This window comes from Zea mays, chromosome 8, assembly GCF_902167145.1.
Source record: "Zea mays cultivar B73 chromosome 8, Zm-B73-REFERENCE-NAM-5.0, whole genome shotgun sequence".
NCBI lineage: Eukaryota > Viridiplantae > Streptophyta > Magnoliopsida > Poales > Poaceae > Zea > Zea mays.
This window is the reverse complement of record NC_050103.1, coordinates 128,469,012-128,490,486: the sequence shown is the minus strand read 5'-3', so window position 1 is coordinate 128,490,486 and position 21,475 is coordinate 128,469,012.

Sequence of the window (21,475 nt, the reverse complement as noted above, 5' to 3'; positions counted from 1 at the left end):
CGTCACTTCGCCACTCCACTGACCGGCCTGACAGAAGGACAGCGTCGCCTGCACCACTCCGACCGCGGTGCCACTTGACAGGGTGAGACTGACAGGCAGTCAGGCCCGGCCGAAGGCACCATAGGAAACTCCGCTCCGCCCGACCCAGGGCTCGGACTCGGGCTAAGTCCCGGAAGACGGCGAACTCCGCTCCGCGCGACCCAGGGCTCGGACTCGGGCTAAGTCCCGGAAGACGGCGAACTCCGCTCCGCCCGACCCAGGGCTCGGACTCGGGCTAAGTCCCGGAAGACGACGAACTCCGCTCCGCCCGACCCAGGGCTCGGACTCGGGCTAAGTCCCGGAAGACGACGAACTCCGCTCCGCCCGACCCCAGGGCTCGGGCTCCGCCCTGGCCTCAGCTGACGGCCTCCGCCTCGCCCGACCCAGGGGCTCGGACTCGACCTCGGCCACGGAAGGCAGACTCGACCTCGGCCACGGAAGACAGACTCGACCTCGGCTTCGGAGGAGCTTCCACATCGCCCAGCCTAGGGCGCAGACCCGCCACGTCAACAGGAGGCGCCATCATCACCCTACCCCGAGCTGACTCGGGCCACAGGGAACAAGACCGGTGATAGTCGCCTAGAGGGGGGTGAATAGGGCGAAACTGAAATTCTCAAAAATAATCACAACTACAAGCCGGGTTAGCGTTAGAAATATAATCGAGTCCGCGAGAGAGGGCACAAAACAAATCGCAAGCGAATAGTGAAGTGAGACACGCGGATTTGTTTTACCGAGGTTCGGTTCTCTCAAACCTACTCCCCGTTGAGGAGGCCACAAAGGCCGGGTCTCTTTCAACCCTTCCCTCTCTCAAACGGTCCCTCGGACCGAGTGAGCTTCTCTTCTCAAATCAAAGTCGGGAATAAAACTTCCCCGCAAGGGCCACCACACAATTGGTGCCTCTTGCCTTGATTACAATTGAGTGTTGATCACAAGAGCAAGTGAGAAAGAAAAGAAGCAATCCAAGCGCAAGAGCTCAAAAGAACACGGCAAATCTCTCTCTCTAATCACTAAAGCCTTTTGTGGAATTGGAGAGGATTTGATCTCTTTGGTGTGTCTAGAATTGAATGCCTAGCTCTTGTTAGTGGTTGAGAAGTGGAAAACTTGGATGCAATGAATGGTGGGGTGGTTGGGGTATTTATAGCCCCAACCACCAAACTTGACCGTTGGCTGGGCTGTTTGTTCGATGGCGCACCGGACAGTCCGGTGCCCCCGCCACGTCACCAGTGCCGTTGGAAATCGACCGTTGGAGTTCTGACTTCTGGGCCCGCCTTGATGTCCGGTGGCGCACTGGACATGTACTGTAGAGTGTCCGGTGCGCCAGCATGGGCGTGCCTGATCTCTGCGCGCGCTGGCGCGCAATAAATGCGCCGCAGGTAGCCGTTGGCGCCTGAAGTAGCCGTTGCCCCGCAGATGCACCGGACAGTCCGGTGCACACCAGACAGTCCGGTGAATTATAGCGGAGCGGCTGGAGTGAAAACCCGAGGTTGGCGAGTTCCTGAGGACGACCTCCCTTGGAGCACCGGACACTGTCCGGTGTACACCGGACAGTCCGATGAATTATAGCGGAGTGGCCTCTGGAAATTCCCGAAGGTGGCGAGTTCGAGTTGGAGTCCTCTGGTGCACCGGACATGTCCGGTGGTGCACCGGACACTGTTCGGTGGCACACCGGACAGTCCGGTGTGCCAGACCAGAGGTGCCTTCGGTTACCTCTTTGCTCTTTCGTTGAACCCCACCCTTGGTCTTTTTATTGGCTAAGTGTGAACCTTTAGCACCTGTATAACTTATACACTAGAGCAAACTAGTTAGTCCAAAGATTTGTGTTGGGCAATTCAACCACCAAAATTATTTAGGAACTAGGTGTAAGCCTGATTCCCTTTCAATCTCCCCCTTTTTGGTGATTGATGCCAACACAAACCAAAGCAAATATAGAAGTGCATAATTTGAACTAGTTTGCATGATGTAAGTGTAAAGGTTGCTTGGAATTGAGCCAATATAACTACTTACAAGATATGCATGGATTGTTTCTTTCTTATTTAACATTTTGGACCACGCTTGCACCACATGTTTTGTTTTTGCAAACTCTTTTGTAAATCCTTTTCAAAGTTCTTTTGCAAATGGTCAAAGGTAAATGAATAGGATTTTGCAAAGCATTTACAAGATTTAAAATTTTCTCCCCCTGTTTCAAATGCTTTTCCTTTGACTAAACAAAACTCCCCCTAAAGGAGATCCTCCTCTTAGTGTTCAAGAGGGTTTTGATATATCATTTTTGAAATACTACTTTCTCCCCTTCTTGAACTTAATAAGATACTAATTGAAAAATATTCTTAGAAAACACTAAGTTTTTGAAATCGGTGGTGGTGCGGTCCCTTTGATTTGGGCTCATACTCTCTCCCCCTTTGGCATGAATCGCCAAAAACGGAATTATTAGAGCCCTAGAAGTAATGACTTCCTCTTTGGTCATAAACAAATGAGTTAAGATTATACCAAAGATGAAGTCCTTTTGTTCTCTCCCCCAAAGATGGAGAGTGGCTTGGAGCGACGGCGAAGGATGGGTTGCGGAGTGGAAGCCTTTGTCTTCGCCGAAAAAAAACTCCAATTCCCTTTCAATATACCTATGACTTGATTTGAAATAGACTTGGAAACACATTAGTCATAGCATATAAAAGAGATATGATCAAAAGTATATAAATGAGCTATGTGTGCAATCTAACAAAAGAAGTTGCGGGAATCAAGAATATTGAGCTCATGCCTAAGTTTGGTAAAAGTTTGTTCATCAAGTGGCTTGGTAAAGATATCGGCTAATTGATCTTTAGTATTAATGTAAGCAATCTCGATATCTCCCTTTTGTTGGTGATCCCTAAGAAAATGATACCGAATGGCTATGTGCTTAGTGCGGCTATGCTCGACGGGATTGTCAGCCATTTTGATTGCACTCTCATTATCACATAGCAAAGGAACTTTGGTTAATTTGTAACCATAGTCCCGCAGGGTTTGCCTCATCCAAATTAATTGCGCGCAACAATGACCTGCGGCAATGTACTCGGCTTCGGCGGTTGAAAGAGCGACCGAATTTTGCTTCTTTGAAGCCCAAGACACCAAGGATCTCCCCAAGAACTGGCAAGTCCCCGATGTGCTCTTCCTGTTAATCTTACACCCCGCCCAATCGGCATCCGAATAACCAATTAAATCAAATGTGGATCCCCGAGGGTACCAAAGCCCAAACTTAGGAGTATAAGCCAAATATCTCAAGATTTGTTTTACGGCCGTAAGGTGGGATTCCTTAGGGTCGGATTGGAATCTTGCACACATGCAAACGGAAAGCATAATGTCCGGTCGAGAAGCACATAAATAGAGTAAGGAACCTATCATCGACCGGTATACCTTTTGATCCACGGACTTACCTCCCGTGTCGAGGTCGAGATGCCCATTTGTTCCCATGGGAGTCTTGATGAGCTTGGCATCCTTCATTCCAAACTTGGTTAGAATGTCTTGAGTGTACTTTGTTTGACAAATGAAGGTGCCCTCTTGGAGTTGCTTCACTTGAAATCCTAAGAAATACTTCAACTCCCCCATCATAGACATCTTGAATTTCTGTGTCATGATCCTACTAAATTCCTCACAAGTAGATTCGTTAGTAGACCCAAATATGATATCATCAACATAAATTTGGCATACAAACAAATCATTGTCAAGAGTTTTAGTGAATAGAGTAGGATCGGCCTTGCCGACTTTGAAGCCATTAGCGATAAGGAAATCTCTAAGGCATCCATACCATGCTCTTGGGGCTTGCTTGAGCCCATAAAGCGCCTTAGAGAGCTTATAGACATGGTTAGGATACTCACTGTCTTCAAAGCCGGGAGGTTGCTCAACATAGACCTCTTCCTTGATAGGTCCATTGAGGAAGGCACTTTTCACGTCCATTTGATAAAGCTTAAAGCCATGGTAAGTAGCATAGGCTAATAATATGCGAATTGACTCAAGCCTAGCTACGGGTGCATAGGTTTCACCGAAATCCAAACCTTCGACTTGGGAGTATCCTTTGGCCACAAGTCGAGCTTTGTTCCTTGTCACCACACCATGCTCATCTTGCTTGTTGCGGAAGACCCATTTGGTTCCTACAACATTTTGGTTAGGACGTGGAACTAAGTGCCATACCTCGTTCCTTGTGAAATTGTTGAGCTCCTCTTGCATCGCCACCACCCAATCCGAATCTTGTAATGCTTCCTCTACCCGGTGTGGCTCAATAGAGGAAACAAACGAGTAATGATCACAAAAATGTGCAACACGAGATCTAGTAGTTACCCCCTTATGAATGTCACCGAGAATGGTGTCGACGGGGTGATCTCGTTGGATTGCTTGGTGGACTCTTGGGTGTGGCGGCCTTGGTTGTTCGTCCTCCTTGTCTTCATCATTTGCATCTCCCCCTTGATCGTTGCCGTCATCTTGAGGTGGCTCATCCTTTTGATCCTCTCCTTCATCAACTTGAGCCTCGTCCTCATTATGGGTTGGTGGAGATGCTTGCGTGGAGGAGGATGGTTGATCTTGTGTATTTGGAGGCTCTTCGAATTCCTTAGGGCACACATCCCCAATGGACATGTTCCTTAGCGCGATGCACGGAGCCTGTTCTTCACCTATCTCATCAAGATCAACTTGCTCTACTTGAGAGCCGTTAGTTTCATCAAACACAACGTCACAAGAAACTTCAACAAGTCCTGAAGACTTGTTAAAGACTCTATATGCCCTTGTGTTTGAGTCATATCCTAGTAAAAAGCCTTCTACAGTTTTAGGAGCAAATTTAGATTTTCTACCTCTTTTAACAAGAATGAAGCATTTGCTACCAAAAACTCTAAAATAGGAAATGTTGGGCTTTTTACCGGTTAGGAGTTCATAGGATGTCTTCTTGAGGATTCGGTGTAGATATAACCGGTTGATGGCGTAGCAAGCGGTGTTGACCGCCTCGGCCCAAAACCGATCCGGTGTCTTGTACTCATCAATCATGGTTCTAGTCATGTCCAAAAGAGTTCGATTCTTCCTCTCCACTACACCATTTTGTTGTGGCGTGTAGGGAGAAGAGAACTCATGCTTGATGCCCTCCTCCTCAAGGAAACCTTCTATTTGTGAGTTCTTGAACTCCGTCCCATTGTCGCTTCTAATTTTCTTGATCCTTAAGCTGAACTCATTTTGAGCCCGTCTCAAGAATCCCTTTAAGGTCTCTTGGGTATGAGATTTGTCCTGCAAAAAGAATACCCAAGTGAAGCGAGAATAATCATCCACAATAACTAGACAGTACTTACTCCCGCCGATGCTTATGTAAGCAATCGGGCCGAATAGGTCCATGTGTAGGAGCTCCAGTGGCCTGTCGGTCGTCATGATGTTTTTGTGTGGATGATGGGTACCAACTTGCTTTCCGGCTTGGCATGCGCTACAAATCCTGTCTTTCTCAAAATGAACATTGGTTAATCCTAAAATGTGTTCCCCCTTTAGAAGCTTATGAAGATTCTTCATCCCAACATGGGCTAGTCGGCGGTGCCAGAGCCAACCCATGTTAGTCTTAGCAATTAAGCATGTGTCGAGTTCAGCTCTATCAAAATCTACCAAGTATAGCTGACCCTCCAACACACCCTTAAATGCTATTGAATCATCACTTCTTCTAAAGACAGTGACACCTACATCAGTAAATAGACAGTTGTAGCCCATTTGACATAATTGTGAAACGGAAAGCAAATTGTAATCTAAAGAATCTACAAGAAAAACATTGGAAATAGTATGGTCAGGTGATATAGCAATTTTACCCAATCCTTTGACCAAACCTTGATTTCCATCCCCGAATGTGATAGCTCGTTGGGGATCTTGGTTTTTCTCATATGAGAACATCTTCTTCTCCCCAGTCATGTGGTTTGTGCACCCGCTATCGAGTATCCAACTTGAGCCCCCGGATACATAAACCTACAAAACAATTTTAGTTCTTGACTTTAGGTACCCAAATGGTTTTGGGTCCTTTGGCATTAGACACAAGAACTTTGGGTACCCAAACACAAGTCTTGGAGCCCTTGTGCTTGCCCCCAACATATTTGGCAACTATCTTGCCGGATTTGTTAGTCAAAACATAAGATGCATCAAAAGTTTTAAATGAAATGTTATGATCATTTGATGCACTAGGAGTTTTCTTTCTAGGCAACTTAGCATGGTGTCGGCGTTTCGAGACAGGGGGGTCCCTAAGCCGACGAGTGAGTGTGCTGCGTGCCCCAGCCCAGATGGGTCGAGCGCGTGGGCGAGCGCGAAGGGGGGAGAGGCGAGGTGGCCGGAGTCGAGCGTGAGAGAGGTGGAAGTCCCGCGGCCTTCGTGTTCGTCCCGCGCCCAGGTCAGGTGCGCTTGCAGTAGGGGGGTTACAAGCGTCCACGCGGGTGAGGGAAGCGAGCGGCCCCAAGAGAGCGCCTGTCCCGTCCTCGGTCCCGCGCGGCCAACCTTCTCTAAGAAGGCCCTGGTCCTCCCTTTTATAGTCGTAAGGAGAGGATCCAGGTGTACAATGGGGGGTGTAGCAGAGTGCTACGTGTCTAGCGGAGGGAGAGCTAGCGCCCTAGGTACATGCCAATGTGGCAGCCGGAGAGATCTGGGCACCCTGCTGGCATGATGTCGTGGCTGTCGGAGGTGCGGCGGAGCCTGGCGGAGGGACAGCTGTTGGAGCGGTCGAGTCCCTGCTGACGTCGTCCTGCTTCCGTAAGAGAGCTGGGGGCCGCCGTCGTCATAGAGCTTGTGGAGCGCCATCATTGCCCCTCCGGCGGAGCTGGCCGGATGGGACGCCGGTCTTGTTCTCCGTGACCCGAGTCGATTCGGGGTAGGATGATGATGGCGCTTCCTGTTGACGTGGCGGTCTGTGCCCTAGGCAGGGCGACGTGGGGGTTCCTCCGAAGCCGAGGTTGAGTCTGCCTTCCGTTGCCGTGGCCGAGCCCGAGCCATGGGGTCGGGCGAGGCGGAAGTCGTTCGGCCGAGGCCAGGGCGGAGTCCGAGCCCTGGGGTCGGGCGAGGCGGAGTTTCGTCGTCTTCCGGGTCTTAGCCCGAGTCCGAGCCCTGGGGTCGGGCGGAGCGGAGTTTCGTCGTCTTCCGGGTCTTAGCCCGAGTCCGAGCCCTGGGGTCGGGCGGAGCGGAGTTCGCCGTCTTCCGGGTCTTAGCCCGAGTCCGAGCCCTGGGGTCGGGCGGAGCGGAGTTCGCCGTCTTCCGGGTCTTAGCCCGAGTCCGAGCCCTGGGGTCGGGCGGAGCGGAGTTCGCCGTCTTCCGGGTCTTAGCCCGAGTCCGAGCCCTGGGGTCGGGCGGAGCGGAGTTCGCCGTCTTCCGGGTCTTAGCCCGAGTCCGAGCCCTGGGGTCGGGCGGAGCGGAGTTCGCCGTCTTCCGGGTCTTAGCCCGAGTCCGAGCCCTGGGGTCGGGCAGAGCGGAGTTCGCCATCTTCCGGGTCTTAGCCCGAGTCCGAGCCCTGGGGTCGGGCGGAGCGGAGTTCACCGTCTTCCGGGTCTTAGCCCGAGTCCGAGCCCTGGGGTCGGGCGGAGCGGAGTTCGCCGTCTTCCGGGTCTTAGCCCGAGTCCGAGCCCTGGGGTCGGGCGGGGCGGAGTTCGCCGTGGTGCCTTTGGCAAGGCCTGACTGCCTGTCAGACTCACTCTGTCGAGTGGCACTGCAGTCGGAGTGGCGCAGGCGGCGCTGTCCTTCTGTCAGACTGGCCAGTGGAGCGGTGGAGTGACGGCGGTCACTTCGGCTCTGCCGGGGGCGCGTGTCAGGATGAAGGTGTCAGGCCACCTTTGCGTTAAATGCCCCTGCAATTTGGTCAGTCGGTGTGGCGATTTAGTCAAGGTTGCTTCTGAGCGAAGCCAAGGCCTCGGGCGAGCCGGTGATGTGTCCGCCATAAAAAGGGGGCCTCGGGCGAGACGGAAGTCTCTCGAGGTCGGCTGCCCTTGGCCGAGGCTAGGCTCGGGTGAAGCGTGATCGAGTCACTCGTGTGGACTGATCCCTGACTTAATCGTACCCATCAGGCCTTTGCAGCTTTATGCTGATGGGGGTTACCAGCTGAGAATTAGGCGTCTTGAGGGTACCCTTAATTATGGTCCCCGACAGTAGCCCCCGAGCCTCGAAGGGAGTGTTAGCACTCGCTTGGAGGCTTTCGTCGCACTTTTTTGTAAGGGGACCAGCCTTTCTCGGTTGCATTTTGTTCCGGTGGGTGCGCGCGAGCGCACCCGCCGGGTGTAGCCCCCGAGGCCTCGGAGGAGTGGTTACACTCCTTCGAGGTCTTAATACCTCGCGCAATGCTTCGGCTGGTCTGGTCGTTCCCTCATGCGAACTGGCCGTAGCCCGGGTGCACGGTCGGGGTCCAAGCTCTCGGGCTGGTATGTTGACGCTGTCAACGATTTGGCCGGAGCCGGTTTTTGCGAGAGCAGCCCCCGAGCCTCTGCACAGGGCGAGAGGGCGATCAGGGACAGACTCGACTTTTTACATACGCCCCTACGTCGCCTTTCCGCAAGGAGGAGGGGGGGAGTGCGCCATGTTACCCTCGATGGGCACCGAACATGGTGTCTCCGGTGAGCTGCAAGCGGGTAATCCGAGTGGACGTCCGTGCCCCGTTCGTTGGGGGTCGGCTAGGGGCCCAGAGGCACGCCCAAAAGTACCTGCGGGTGATTTGCCGGACCCGGTCCCCTGGCGACGGGGTCCGAGGGCTCGATGCCTCCCTCCGATGGGATTCCGTTACAAGATCGTTTCCCGCTGGTCTCGGAAATGTCCTAGGGTACCTTGGGAGCACAGCCCGAGCCTTGGTTATGTATCGAACGTACCCCTGGTCATCCCTCGCTCGGTGTCTGAGGCGACTGTGAACCCTTCGGGGGCCAGCCTTCGAACCCCTGATCAGTAATGGGCGCGGAGCCCGAGTAGCCTGAGGCGGCCATGGAACCCTTCGGGGGGCTGGCCTTCGAACCCCTGACCAGTAGTGGGTGTCGGGCCCACGCGATCTGAGGCGGCTGTTGAACCCTTCGGAGGGCCAGCCTTCGAACCCCTGATCAGTAGTGGGGGGCTCGGAGCCCGGTTCCTTCGCGGAGAAGGATCCCTTTCGGGGTATCCCCCTTTCCCGGTCCCTGTTGCAAGAGATAGAGAAAGAGGAAAACGGAAAAGGATACGAAATCGGACGACGTGGCGTACCTTTTCTGACGCGATTATTACGGCGAAGGTGAAGCGTCGTGCGCTCCTCCTGCCAGAGGCGCCGCGTGTCCCGCCGCGGAGTTAATGCGACGGGGCGAGTGGTTGGCGGGGCGGCTGTTGCGTGCGTGCGATCTGTTCGAGGAACGGGTCACGGGTGCACCGTCTCCACGCCGTGAGAGGAGGCTCTCTTGCTGTCCCAGGATGGGACGTGAGCCTGGCTGACGACGTGACTGCTGCGCCCGCCTGCCTGCCACCGCTATTACTGCCGGCCCTCTTTCGGTCGCTTTGACCGACGCGCCAGGCTGGCGCTGTTGGGTCGCCTCGAGTCGCGGCATTGGCTCCGCAACCGAAGAGGCGCGATGGTGGCACAAGTGGCGGTGCGGTTGCTTGCATGCAGCAACTGGCGCGCCGGTTGCTTGACGCGTGGGCCTGGGTTCCCAAGCTGGCGTGTCAGAAGTTGGAGAAGCGCGTCCATCTGGCGCTGTTGCATGCCACCTGCATGGCTGCCCGCCCCTTCTGCCCGTTGGTCTGGGCGGAAATGGGGGGTCGCTTGTAACTGCTGGACGGTCGTGCGCACCACGCGCGGCGGTTCGGCTTCTTCTGCCCTGAGCCGGCTTGCATGACATGCGGGACCCAGCCCCCGAGTCGCAGGGGAGGGCCTTGGAGCGTGTTGGAGAAGACTCAGCCCGTGGCGCCTGGGGGCGCACGTAGGGAGAGTTGCTTTTAAAAGGAGGGAGACTCCTTTCGGAAGGAAACCATGTCTTCTTCCTCCCTTAAGCGTCGTGTCTTCCCATCTTTCAAGCCCCCGGATGGGGGGTATCCGCCGCCTCTCCGCCTCCTCGTTGGAGGAACGCAACTCCATGGGAGTTGGTACCTCTCAGCCATCGTTCGGCTTCAAGGATATTCATCACGCAGCCTGGCCACGCTCCGCCACCGGTGGCCACCCAAGATGGTGACCTCTAGTTCGACGGTGGGGGAAGCGGGCCAGGCCGCGGCCTCTACTCCTCCCTCGGCCTCAAGGATCTTCGTCATCCAGGCCAAGATGGAAGATGAGGCGAGTCGGGGGGCCGCCCCCGCGTGGGTCGGCTGCCCTTTTCTTCCCCCCGCGCCCGGGGGTGAAGGGCGTCCTTGAGCCCCACGGAGACTTCCTCCAGCCATGTCGGGATATGTAGGGCGCTAGTGGCCCTGGATCTCCGTCTCCCTGCCTGAATGGCTGGTTCTCGTCCTCAGCGGGGGGGAGTCCTCCTGCCGTGACACCTGCCCCAAAGCTGCTGCCTAAGCCGCTTCGCTGTCTAGGGCAGGGGTGGTTGTCGTCGCGGTTGGAACGGGCGGCAGCGAGCCGCTCATCGTTCTTCAGTTACTCCGCAGGCCTTCCCCCTCGGAGGGGGGTTGTTCGTACCTGCGGAGGTGGGAACCGGAGTTCCGTTGGTAGTGGCATCTCGAATGCCAGTGTTTTTTGTTCATTGTGGATGTCGGGGCCTGAACATGTATGTAATTTCGGCACGGAGCCGTGTTTTTTCCTCATTTTCGAGCACTAAGTCTCGCCTGTTGATTATCTGAACCGCTTTACCAAGCATGAGTCGCCCCATGTCAAGGTGACGGGTGAGGTATCCGTATCCCGGAGGCGTAGGAATCCCTCGGCCCGTTCGGCCTTGTTGTCTGGGGTTCCTCTAGCTTAGTTAAAGAGACCCCTCGGCCGCCCTTCGGTGGACCGAGGCCAGGGGTAGCGATATCAGTATGAACAGAGGCGGAGTTGGCTCGAGAATGGGAACCTGGTTGGCCGGAGCCTAGTCGTGTTGTCCGTCAGCGGAGCCGACGCCGAAGTCGATCAGTCGAGGCCTCGGGTCGGGCTGGTGCCCTTGGAAGCCGGTTGACCGAGGCCCCAGGGGTAACCGGTCGAGCCGCCTGCTCGGGCCGGATTCCCGGAGGAGTCCCTGGGCCGCGTCGCCGCCCGAGGCTGGGTCGGGCTTTGCTGAAGACGTCGTCGATGCCGAGGGTGCTACGGCTCCCTTCAGCGTGAAGACCCGAGCCTGCAGGATCAGATCATCTTGTAGCGTGTGCTTTCTGCGGCCACCGAGGCCAGAAAAAACACACCCTCGCCACGCTTGCGAAGCTGCGCCTTTTTTCCTCTTGTTTCGAGCATCTGGACTCTGTCGGTAACAGGGATGTTTGTGTGAGCGAGAGTTGCTTTTCGCGGAAGGGACGAGTGAGGTATCCGTATCCCAGAGGCGTGGGAATCCCTTGGCTCGGTCGGCCTTGCCGCTTACTCGTACTTTCACCCGTCCATGAGGCCCTGTCCCCGACTTAGTCGAGAAAGCTTGAAGGACTGCTTCGGCAGGAGAGCTTCCGAACGTGAAGACTTGTTCGGTCCACGGAGTCGCTTTATCCGAGCGCAAGTTACTTATCGCAGAAGGTGATGAGTGAGGTATCCGTATCCCGGAGGCGTAGGAGTCCCTCGGCTCGGTCAGCCTTGGCTGCTTACGTGTACTCCGTCGTTTCCAGGATCCGCTTTCCGAAGTAGTCAAGAAGCACGAAAGAAATCCTGCTAAAAAGAGATCCTTTTTCGAGGAAAAATTCGACGCAGAGGGGGTCTCCCCCCTTTTAGCCCCCGAGGGAGGGTCGGGCTTTGCCGAGGCTAAGCCGACCCTTCCTTGATGACTAAACTTTGCGTAGGTGCGAGGTATATGAACAACTTGAAAACATCTTAAGGGTAGAAGCGACGTAGCTGTTTGATGTTCCAAGCGTTACCGTAGATCTCGCCTTGATGGTTGGCCAGCTTGTATGTTCCGGGCTTCAGAACTTTGGCGATGACGAATGGCCCTTCCCAGGGGGGCGTGAGCTTGTGCCTCCCTCGGGCGTCTTGCCACAGCCGAAGCACCAGATCGCCCACCTGGAGTTCTCGGGACCGGACCCCTCGGGCGTGGTAGCGTCGCAGGGACTGTTGGTACCGCGCCGAGTGTAGTAAGGCCCTGTCCCGAGCTTCCTCCAGCTGGTCCAGCGATTCCTCTCGGCTAGCTTGGTTGCTTTGTTCGGTGTAGGCCCTCGCCCTCGGGGAGCCGTATTCCAGGTCAGTGGGCAAGATAGCTTCAGCCCCGTAGACCAGGAAAAACGGCGTGAAGCTCGTGGCACGACTCGGCGTCGTCCTTAGGCTCCAGACCACCGAGGGGAGTTCCTTCATCCATCGCTTGCCGAATTTGTTGAGGTCGTTGTAGATCCGAGGCTTGAGCCCTTGTAGAATCATGTCGTTGGCACGCTCTACTTGCCCATTCGACATGGGATGAGCCACGGCGGCCCAGTCCACCCGGATATGGTGATCCTCGCAAAAATCCAAGAATTTTTTGCCGGTGAACTGGGTGCCGTTGTCGGTGATGATGGAGTTCGGGACCCCGAAGCGATGGATGATGTTGGTGAAGAACGCCACCGCCTGCTCGGATCTGATGCTGTTCAGAGGTCGGACCTCGATCCACTTGGAGAATTTGTCGATGGCGACCAGCAGGTGCGTGTAGCCCCCAGGCGCCTTCTGCAAGGGACCGACGAGGTCCAGACCCCATACAGCGAAGGGCCAAGTGACGGGTATTGTCTGCAGAGCCTGAGCGGGCAGGTGCGTCCGCTTCGCATAGAATTGGCACCCTTCGCAGGTGCGGACAATTCTAGTGGCGTCAGCCACCGCTGTTGGCCAGTAGAAGCCTTGCCGGAAAGCATTTCCGACAAGGGCTCGGGGCGCTGCGTGGTGGCCGCAAGCCCCCGAGTGTATTTCTTGCAGCAGTTCCCGACCTTCGGCGATGGAGATGCATCGCTGGAGGATGCCCGAGGGGCTGCGATGGTAGAGCTCCTCTTCGTCGCCCAGCAAGACGAATGACTTGGCGCGTCGCGCTACCCGCCGAGCCTCGACTTGGTCGAGGGGTAGCTCTCCTCGACGGAGATATTGCAGGTACGGGGCCTGCCAATCTTGATCTGGCGTGGCCCCGCTCTGCCCTTCCTCGACGTTCAGTGCCTCACCCTCGGAGGCCGAGGGTACCTTGGGCTGTGCCGAGGGTACCTCGGGCTGTGCCGAGGGTACCTCGGGCTGAGCCGAGGGTACCTCGGGCTCGGGCGCGTCGTCGAGCTTGACGGAGGGTTGATGCAGATCCCGGGAGAAGACGTCCGGGGGGACTGTCGTTCGCCCCGAGGCTATCTTAGCCAGCTCGTCTGCGGTTTCGTTGTAGCGCCGAGCGATGTGGTTGAGCTCGAGCCCGAAGAACTTGTCTTCCAGGCGCCGAACCTCATCGCAGTAGGCCTCCATCTTTGGGTCGCGGCAGTGGGAGTTCTTCATGACTTGGTCGATGACGAGCTGCGAATCACCGCGGGCGTCGAGGCGTCTGACCCCTAGCTCGATGGCGATCCGCAATCCGTTGACCAGAGCTTCGTACTCGGCCACATTGTTGGACGCCGGGAAATGGAGGCGCAGCACGTAGCGCAAGTGCTTTCCGAGGGGCGAGATGAAGAGCAGGCCTGCGCCGGCCCCCGTCTTCAGCAGCGACCCATCGAAAAACATGGTCCAGAGCTCCGGTTGGATCGGAGTCGTTGGCAGCTGGGTCTCGACCCATTCGGCCACGAAATCCGCCAACACCTGGGACTTGATGGCCTTCCGAGGGGCGAACGAGATCGTTTCGCCCATGATTTCCACCGCCCACTTTGCGATCCTGCCCGAGGCCTCTCGGCACTGGATGATCTCCCCCAGGGGGAAGGATGACACCACAGTTACCGGATGAGACTCGAAGTAGTGTCGCAGCTTCCGCCTTGTCAGGATCACAGCATACAGCAGCTTTTGAACTTGCGGGTAGCGGATCTTAGTCTCGGACAGCACTTCGCTGATGAAGTAGACCGGCCTCTGAACGGGCAATGCATGCCCTTCCTCTTGCCTTTCGACCATAATCGCGGCGCTAACCACCTGAGTGGTCGCGGCGACGTAGACCAAGAGGGCTTCTCCGTCCGCCGGGGGCACCAAGACGGGCGCCTTTGTAAGGAGCGCCTTCAGGTTGCCGAGGGCTTCCTCGGCCTCGGGGGTCCAAGCGAAACACTCGGCCTTCCTTAAGAGGCGGTACAGAGGCAGACCTCTTTCGCCGAGGCGTGAGATGAAGCGGCTCAGGGCCGCGAGGCATCCCATGACCCTCTGTACCCCTTTTAAGTCCTTGATGGGTCCCATGCTGGTGATGGCCGCGATCTTCTCCGGGTTGGCTTCGATGCCTCGCTCGGAGACGATGAACCCTAGGAGCATGCCTCGGGGCACCCCGAAGACACACTTCTCAGGATTAAGCTTGACTCCTTTCGCCTTGAGACACCGGAATATCACTTCAAGGTCGGAGAGGAGGTTGGAGGCCTTCCTTGTCTTGACTACGATGTCATCGACGTAGGCCTCGACTGTGCGACCGATGTGTTCGCCGAACACATGGTTCATGCACCGCTGGTACGTCGCGCCCGCATTCCTCAAACCGAACGGCATGGTGACATAGCAGTACATGCCGAACGGCGTGATGAAAGAAGTCGCGAGCTGGTCGGACTCTTTCATCCGGATCTGGTGATACCCTGAGTAGGCATCGAGGAAGGACAGGGTTTCGCACCCAGCGGTGGAATCCACGATTTGGTCGATGCGAGGCAGAGGGTAGGGAACCTTCGGACATGCTTTGTTGAGACCAGTGTAGTCTACACACATCCGCCATTTCCCCCCTTTCTTCCTCACAAGCACAGGGTTGGCAAGCCATTCGGGATGGAATACCTCTTTGATGAACCCTGCTGCCATTAGCTTGTGGATCTCTTCGCCAATCACTCTGCGCTTCTCCTCGTCGAATCGGCGCAGAGGCTGCCTGACGGGTCGGGCTCCGGCCCGAATATCCAGCGAGTGCTCGGCGACATCCCTCGGTATGCCGGGCATGTCCGAGGGACTCCACGCAAAGACGTCGGCGTTCGCGCGGAGAAAGTCGACGAGCACTGCTTCCTATTTGGGGTCGAGCCCGGAACCGATCCGGACCTGCTTGGTGGTGTCGCCACTGGGGTCGAGAGGGACGGCCTTGACCGTCTCCGCTGGCTCGAAGTTGCCGGCGTGGCGCTTCACGTCTGGCACCTCCTTGGAGAGGTTCTCCAGGTCGGCGATGAGGGCCTCGGACTCGGCGAGGGCCTCGGCGTACTCCACGCACTCCACGTCGCATTCGAACGCGTGTTTGTACGTGGGGCCGACGGTGATGACCCCGTTGGGGCCTGGCATCTTGAGCTTCAAGTAGGTGTAGTTGGGGACGGCCATGAACTTCGCGTAGCATGGCCTCCCTAGCACGGCGTGGTAGGTTCCTCGGAACCCGACCACCTCGAACGTCAGGGTCTCCCTTCGGAAGTTGGAGGGTGTCCCGAAGCAGACGGGGAGGTCGAGTCGCCCGAGGGGCTGGACGCGCTTCCCAGGGATGATCCTGTGGAAGGGCGCAGCGCCTGCTCGGACGGAGGACAGATCGACGCGCAGGAGCTTGAGGGTCTCGGCGTAGATGATGTTGAGGCAGCTGCCCCCATCCATCAGGACCTTGGTGAGCCTGACATCGCCGACAACGGGGTCGACGACGAGCGGGTATTTCCCCGGGCTCGGCACATGATCGGGGTGGTCGGCCTGGTCGAAAGTGATGGGCTTGTCGGACCAGTCTAGGTAGACGGGCGCCGCCACCTTCACCGAGCAGACCTCCCGGCGCTCTTGCTTGCGGTGCCGAGCCGAGGTATTCGCCGCATGCCCTCCATAGATCATGAAGCAGTCGCGGACCTCGGGAATTCTCCTGCTAGGTGATCTTCGTTCTTGTCGTCGTCGCGGGTCCTGCCACCCTCGGCGGGTGGCCTGGCCCTGTGGAAGTGACGCCGAAGCATAACGCACTCCTCGAGGGTGTGCTTGACGGGCCCCTGATGGTAGGGGCACGGCTCCTTGAGCATCTTGTCGAAGAGGTTTGCACCTCCGGGGGGCTTCCGAGGGTTCTTATACTCGGCGGCGGCGACAAGGTCCGCGTCAGCGGCGTCGCGTTTCGATTGCGACTTCTTCTTGCCTTTCTTCTTGGCGCCGCGCGGAGCAGACGCCTCGGGAGCTTCTTCCGATGGGCGGCCCTGGGGCTGCTTGTCCTTTCGGAAGATAGCCTCGACCGCCTCCTGGCCAGAGGCGAACTTGGTGGTGATGTCCATCAGCTCGCTCGCCCTGGTGGGGGTTTTGCGACCCAGCTTGCTCACCAGGTCGCGGCAAGTGGTGCCGGCGAGGAACGCGCCGATGACATCCGAGTCGGTGATGTTGGGCAGCTCGGTGCGCTGCTTCGAGAATCGCCGGATGTAGTCCCGAAGCGGCTCCCCCGGCTGTTGCTGGCAGCTTCGAAGGTCCCAAGAATTCCCGGGGCGCACGTATGTGCCCTGGAAATTGCCAGCGAAGGCTTGGACCAAGTCGTCCCAGTTGGAGATCTGCCCCGGAGGCAGGTGCTCCAACCAGGCGCGAGCAGTGTCGGAGAGGAACAGGGGGAGGTTACGGATGATGAGGTTGTCGTCGTCCGTTCCACCCAGTTGGCAGGCAAGGCGGTAGTCCGCGAGCCACAGTTCCGGTCTCGTTTCCCCCGAGTACTTCGTGATAGTAGTCGGGGGTCGGAACCGGGTCGGGAATGGCGCCCGTCGGATGGCCCGACTGAAGGCCTGCGGACCGGGTGGTTCGGGCGAGGGACTCCGATCCTCCCCGCTGTCGTAGTGCCCCCCACGCCTGGGGTGGTAGCCTCGGCGCACCCTTTCGTCGAGGTGAGCCCGACGGTCGCGTCGATGGTGCTCGTTGCCGAGGTGGCCCGGGGCCGCAGGCGCGGTGTTGCGCGTGCGCCCGGTGTAGACCGAGGCTTCCCGCATGAATCGGGAAGTCGCGGCATGAGGTTCCGAGGGATAACCTTGCCTTCGGGAGGCAGTGCTCTCGGCCTGCCGGGCCGCAGCGCCTTCCAGGAGATTCTTGAGTTCTCCCTGGATTCGCCGACCCTCGGTGGTTGACGGCTCCGGCATCGCGCGGATGAGCATTGCTGCGGTTGCCAGGTTCTGACCAACCCCGCTGGATGCGGGCGGCGGCCTGATCCTGACATCGTTGGCGACGCGGTGATGGAGACCTTGGGGCAAGTGACGTATTTCTCCGGGCAGGGGTTGGCCCACCCATGCTTGTCCGACGTCCCGACGGATCGGCTCAAGCGCTCCTGTTCCCTCGTTGAGCCTGGCCTGCGCCTCGCGGACTTGCTCGAGTTGTGGGTCGTAACCCCCCGCCGGAGCGGGGACCACAGCTAGCTCCCGTGGGATGTCGGCGCGAGGCACCGGCCTAGGGAGATCACCGTCCTCCGGCATGCCAAGATGGTCGCCTTCGGAGGGATTCCCTAGCTCGATGTGGAAACATTCGCGGCTTGGGCCGCAGCTCTCGTCGCCAAGGCTGCGGCTTCCATCGGAACAGTCGGATAGGCAGTAGTCACATGCGGTCATGAAGTCCCGCACGGCACTGGGGTTGCCAAGTCCGGAGAAATCCCAAGCGATGCTGGGATCGTCATCTTCCTCGGACCCAGAGGGCCCGTAGGTCGAGACGTCCGTCAGTCGGTCCCAAGGCGACCGCATACGGAACCTCAGTGGGGTTGCACTCGCCTCAATGAGAACGCCCGCCAAAACGAGGTCGTTTGGCGGGTTGAGGCCGAGTCGAAATGACGCAAGATGGGAGTTAGTCGGTACCTTTTTGTCGACGAGGAGCGACGTAGTCACATCGGGGACTGGTTGCACCGTCAACTCTGGTTCGAGGGCGACGTCCTGCAGGCTTTCCGCGAGCGCGCCGGCGTCGTCTTCTTGCTCGGGGTCAGCGTGCCGCGGGGGGACGGCGCTTGCCTCCGTCTTGAACGCGAGGTCGACGTCCAGCGTGCCTTCCGTCGGGGCGTCGGGGGCGTCGATTCGCTCGACGGCCGACGAAGCGCGGCCTCCCACCTGGCCTTGACGGCCCCGCCTCCTCCTCCGTTGGCGGGGGAGAGAACGGAGCGAGCCCGAATGTTGCCCTTCCACCACGCGGGGAAGACGTCGTCGATTCCGCCGCCGGCGGGCGGGTTGTCGGCCGCCATTGTCGTAGTCGCGCGGCGGTGGAAGAAGTATCATATCGTAGCTGCCGTCGAAGGACATGAACTCAAGAGTCCCGAAATGAAGCACCGTCCCGGGCCGGAGAGGTTGCTGGAGACTGCCCATCTGGAGCTTGACGGGGAGCTGTTCGTCAGCACGCAGCAGGCCCCTACCTGGCGCGCCAACTGTCGGCGTTTCGAGACAGGGGGGTCCCTAAGCCGACGAGTGAGTGTGCTGCGTGCCCCAGCCCAGATGGGTCGAGCGCGTGGGCGAGAGCGAAGGGGGGAGAGGCGAGGTGGCCGGAGTCGAGCGTGAGAGAGGTGGAAGTCCCGCGGCCTTCGTGTTCGTCCCGCGCCCAGGTCAGGTGCGCTTGCAGTAGGGGGGTTACAAGCGTCCACGCGGGTGAGGGAAGCGAGCGGCCCCAAGAGAGCGCCTGTCCCGTCCTCGGTCCCGCGCGGCCAACCTTCTCTAAGAAGGCCCTGGTCCTCCCTTTTATAGTCGTAAGGAGAGGATCTAGGTGTACAATGGGGGGTGTAGCAGAGTGCTACGTGTCTAGCGGAGGGAGAGCTAGCGCCCTAGGTACATGCCAATGTGGCAGCCGGAGAGATCTGGGCACCCTGCTGGCGTGATGTCGTGGCTGTCGGAGGTGCGGCGGAGCCTGGCGGAGGGACAGCTGTTGGAGCGGTCGAGTCCCTACTGACGTCGTCCTGCTTCCGTAAGAGAGCTGGGGGCCGCCGTCGTCATAGAGCTTGTGGAGCGCCATCATTGCCCCTCCGGCGGAGCTGGCCGGATGGGACGCCGGTCTTGTTCTCCGTGACCCGAGTCGATTCGGGGTAGGATGATGATGGCGCTTCCTGTTGACGTGGCGGTCTGTGCCCTAGGCAGGGCGACGTGGGGGTTCCTCCGAAGCCGAGGTTGAGTCTGCCTTCCGTTGCCGTGGCCGAGCCCGAGCCATGGGGTCGGGCGAGGCGGAAGTCGTTCGGCCGAGGCCAGGGCGGAGTCCGAGCCCTGGGGTCGGGCGAGGCGGAGTTTCGTCGTCTTCCGGGTCTTAGCCCGAGTTCGAGCCCTGGGGTCGGGCGGAGCGGAGTTTCGTCGTCTTCCGGGTCTTAGCCCGAGTCCGAGCCCTGGGGTCGGGCGGAGCGGAGTTTCGTCGTCTTCCGGGTCTTAGCCCGAGTCCGAGCCCTGGGGTCGGGCGGAGCGGAGTTCGCCGTCTTCCGGGTCTTAGCCCGAGTCCGAGCCCTGGGGTCGGGCGGAGCGGAGTTCGCCGTCTTCCGGGTCTTAGCCCGAGTCCGAGCCCTGGGGTCGGGCGGAGCGGAGTTCGCCGTCTTCCGGGTCTTAGCCCGAGTCCGAGCCCTGGGGTCGGGCGGAGCGGAGTTCGCCGTCTTCCGGGTCTTAGCCCGAGTCCGAGCCCTGGGGTCGGGCGGAGCGGAGTTCGCCGTCTTCCGGGTCTTAGCCCGAGTCCGAGCCCTGGGGTCGGGCGGGGCGGAGTTCGCCGTGGTGCCTTTGGCAAGGCCTGACTGCCTGTCAGACTCACTCTGTCGAGTGGCACTGCAGTCGGAGTGGCGCAGGCGGCGCTGTCCTTCTGTCAGACTGGCCAGTGGAGCGGTGGAGTGACGGCGGTCACTTCGGCTCTGCCGGGGGCGCGTGTCAGGATGAAGGTGTCAGGCCACCTTTGCGTTAAATGCCCCTGCAATTTGGTCAGTCGGTGTGGCGATTTAGTCAAGGTTGCTTCTGAGCGAAGCCAAGGCCTCGGGCGAGCCGGTGATGTGTCCGCCATAAAAAGGGGGCCTCGGGCGAGACGGAAGTCTCTCGAGGTCGGCTGCCCTTGGCCGAGGCTAGGCTCGGGTGAAGCGTGATCGAGTCACTCGTGTGGACTGATCCCTGACTTAATCGTACCCATCAGGCCTTTGCAGCTTTATGCTGATGGGGGTTACCAGCTGAGAATTAGGCGTCTTGAGGGTACCCCTAATTATGGTCCCCGACACATGGGTTGGTTGCCTAGAGCTAGATGTCTCACCCTTATACATAAAAGCATGATTAGGGCCAGAGTGAGACTTCCTAGAATGAATTCTCCTAATTTTGCTCTCGGGATAACCGGCAGGGTATAAAATGTAACCCTCGTTATCCTGAGGCATGGGAGCCTTGCCCTTAACAAAATTAGACAATCTTTTAGGAGGGGCACTAATTTTGACATTGTCTCCCCTTTGGAAGCCAATGCCATCCTTGATGCCCGGGCGTCTCCCATTATAAAGCATGCTACGAGCAAATTTAAATTTCTCATTTTCTAAGTTGTGCTCGGTAATTTTAGCATCTAGTTTTGCTATATGATCATTTTGTTGTTTAATTAAAGCCATATGATCATGAATAGCATTAACATCAACATCTCTACATCTAGTACAAATAGATACATGCTCAACAATAGATGTAGAGGGTTTGCAAGAATTAAGTTCAACAATCTTAGCATGAAGAATATCATTTTTATCTCTAAGATCGGAAATTGTAACTTTGCAAACATCATAATCTTTAGCCTTAGCAATTAAATTTTTATTTTCTACTCTAAGGCTAGCAAGAGAAATATTCAATTCTTCAATCCTAGCAAGCAAATCATCATTATTATCTTTAGGATTGGAAGTTGAAACAATGCAAACATGAGAATCAACCTTAGCATTTAAACTAGCATTTTCATTCCTAAGGTTGTCAATCATCTCACGGCAAGTGCTTAGCTCACTAGATAATTTTTCACATTTTTCTACTTCTAGAGCATAAGCCTTTTTAACCTTAACATGTTTCTTGTTTTCTTTAATTAGACAATCCTCTTGGGAGTCCAAAAGGTCATCCTTTTCATGAATAGCACTAATCAATTCATTTAATTTTTTCTTTTTGCTCCATGTTAAGATTGGCAAAAAGAACACGTAAATTATCCTCCTTATCACTAGAAGATTCATATTTAGTGGAGGAGTTAGATTTAACCTTCTTCCGTTTGCCGTCCTTTGCCATGAGGCACTTGTGGCCGACGTTGGGGAAGAGGAGCCCTTTGGTGACGGCGATGTTGGCGGCGTCCTCGTCGTCGGAGGAGTCGCTTGAGCTTTCGTCGGAATCCCATTCCCGACAAACATGGGCATCGCCGCCCTTCTTTTTGTAGTACCTCTTCTTTTCCCTCCTCTTGCCC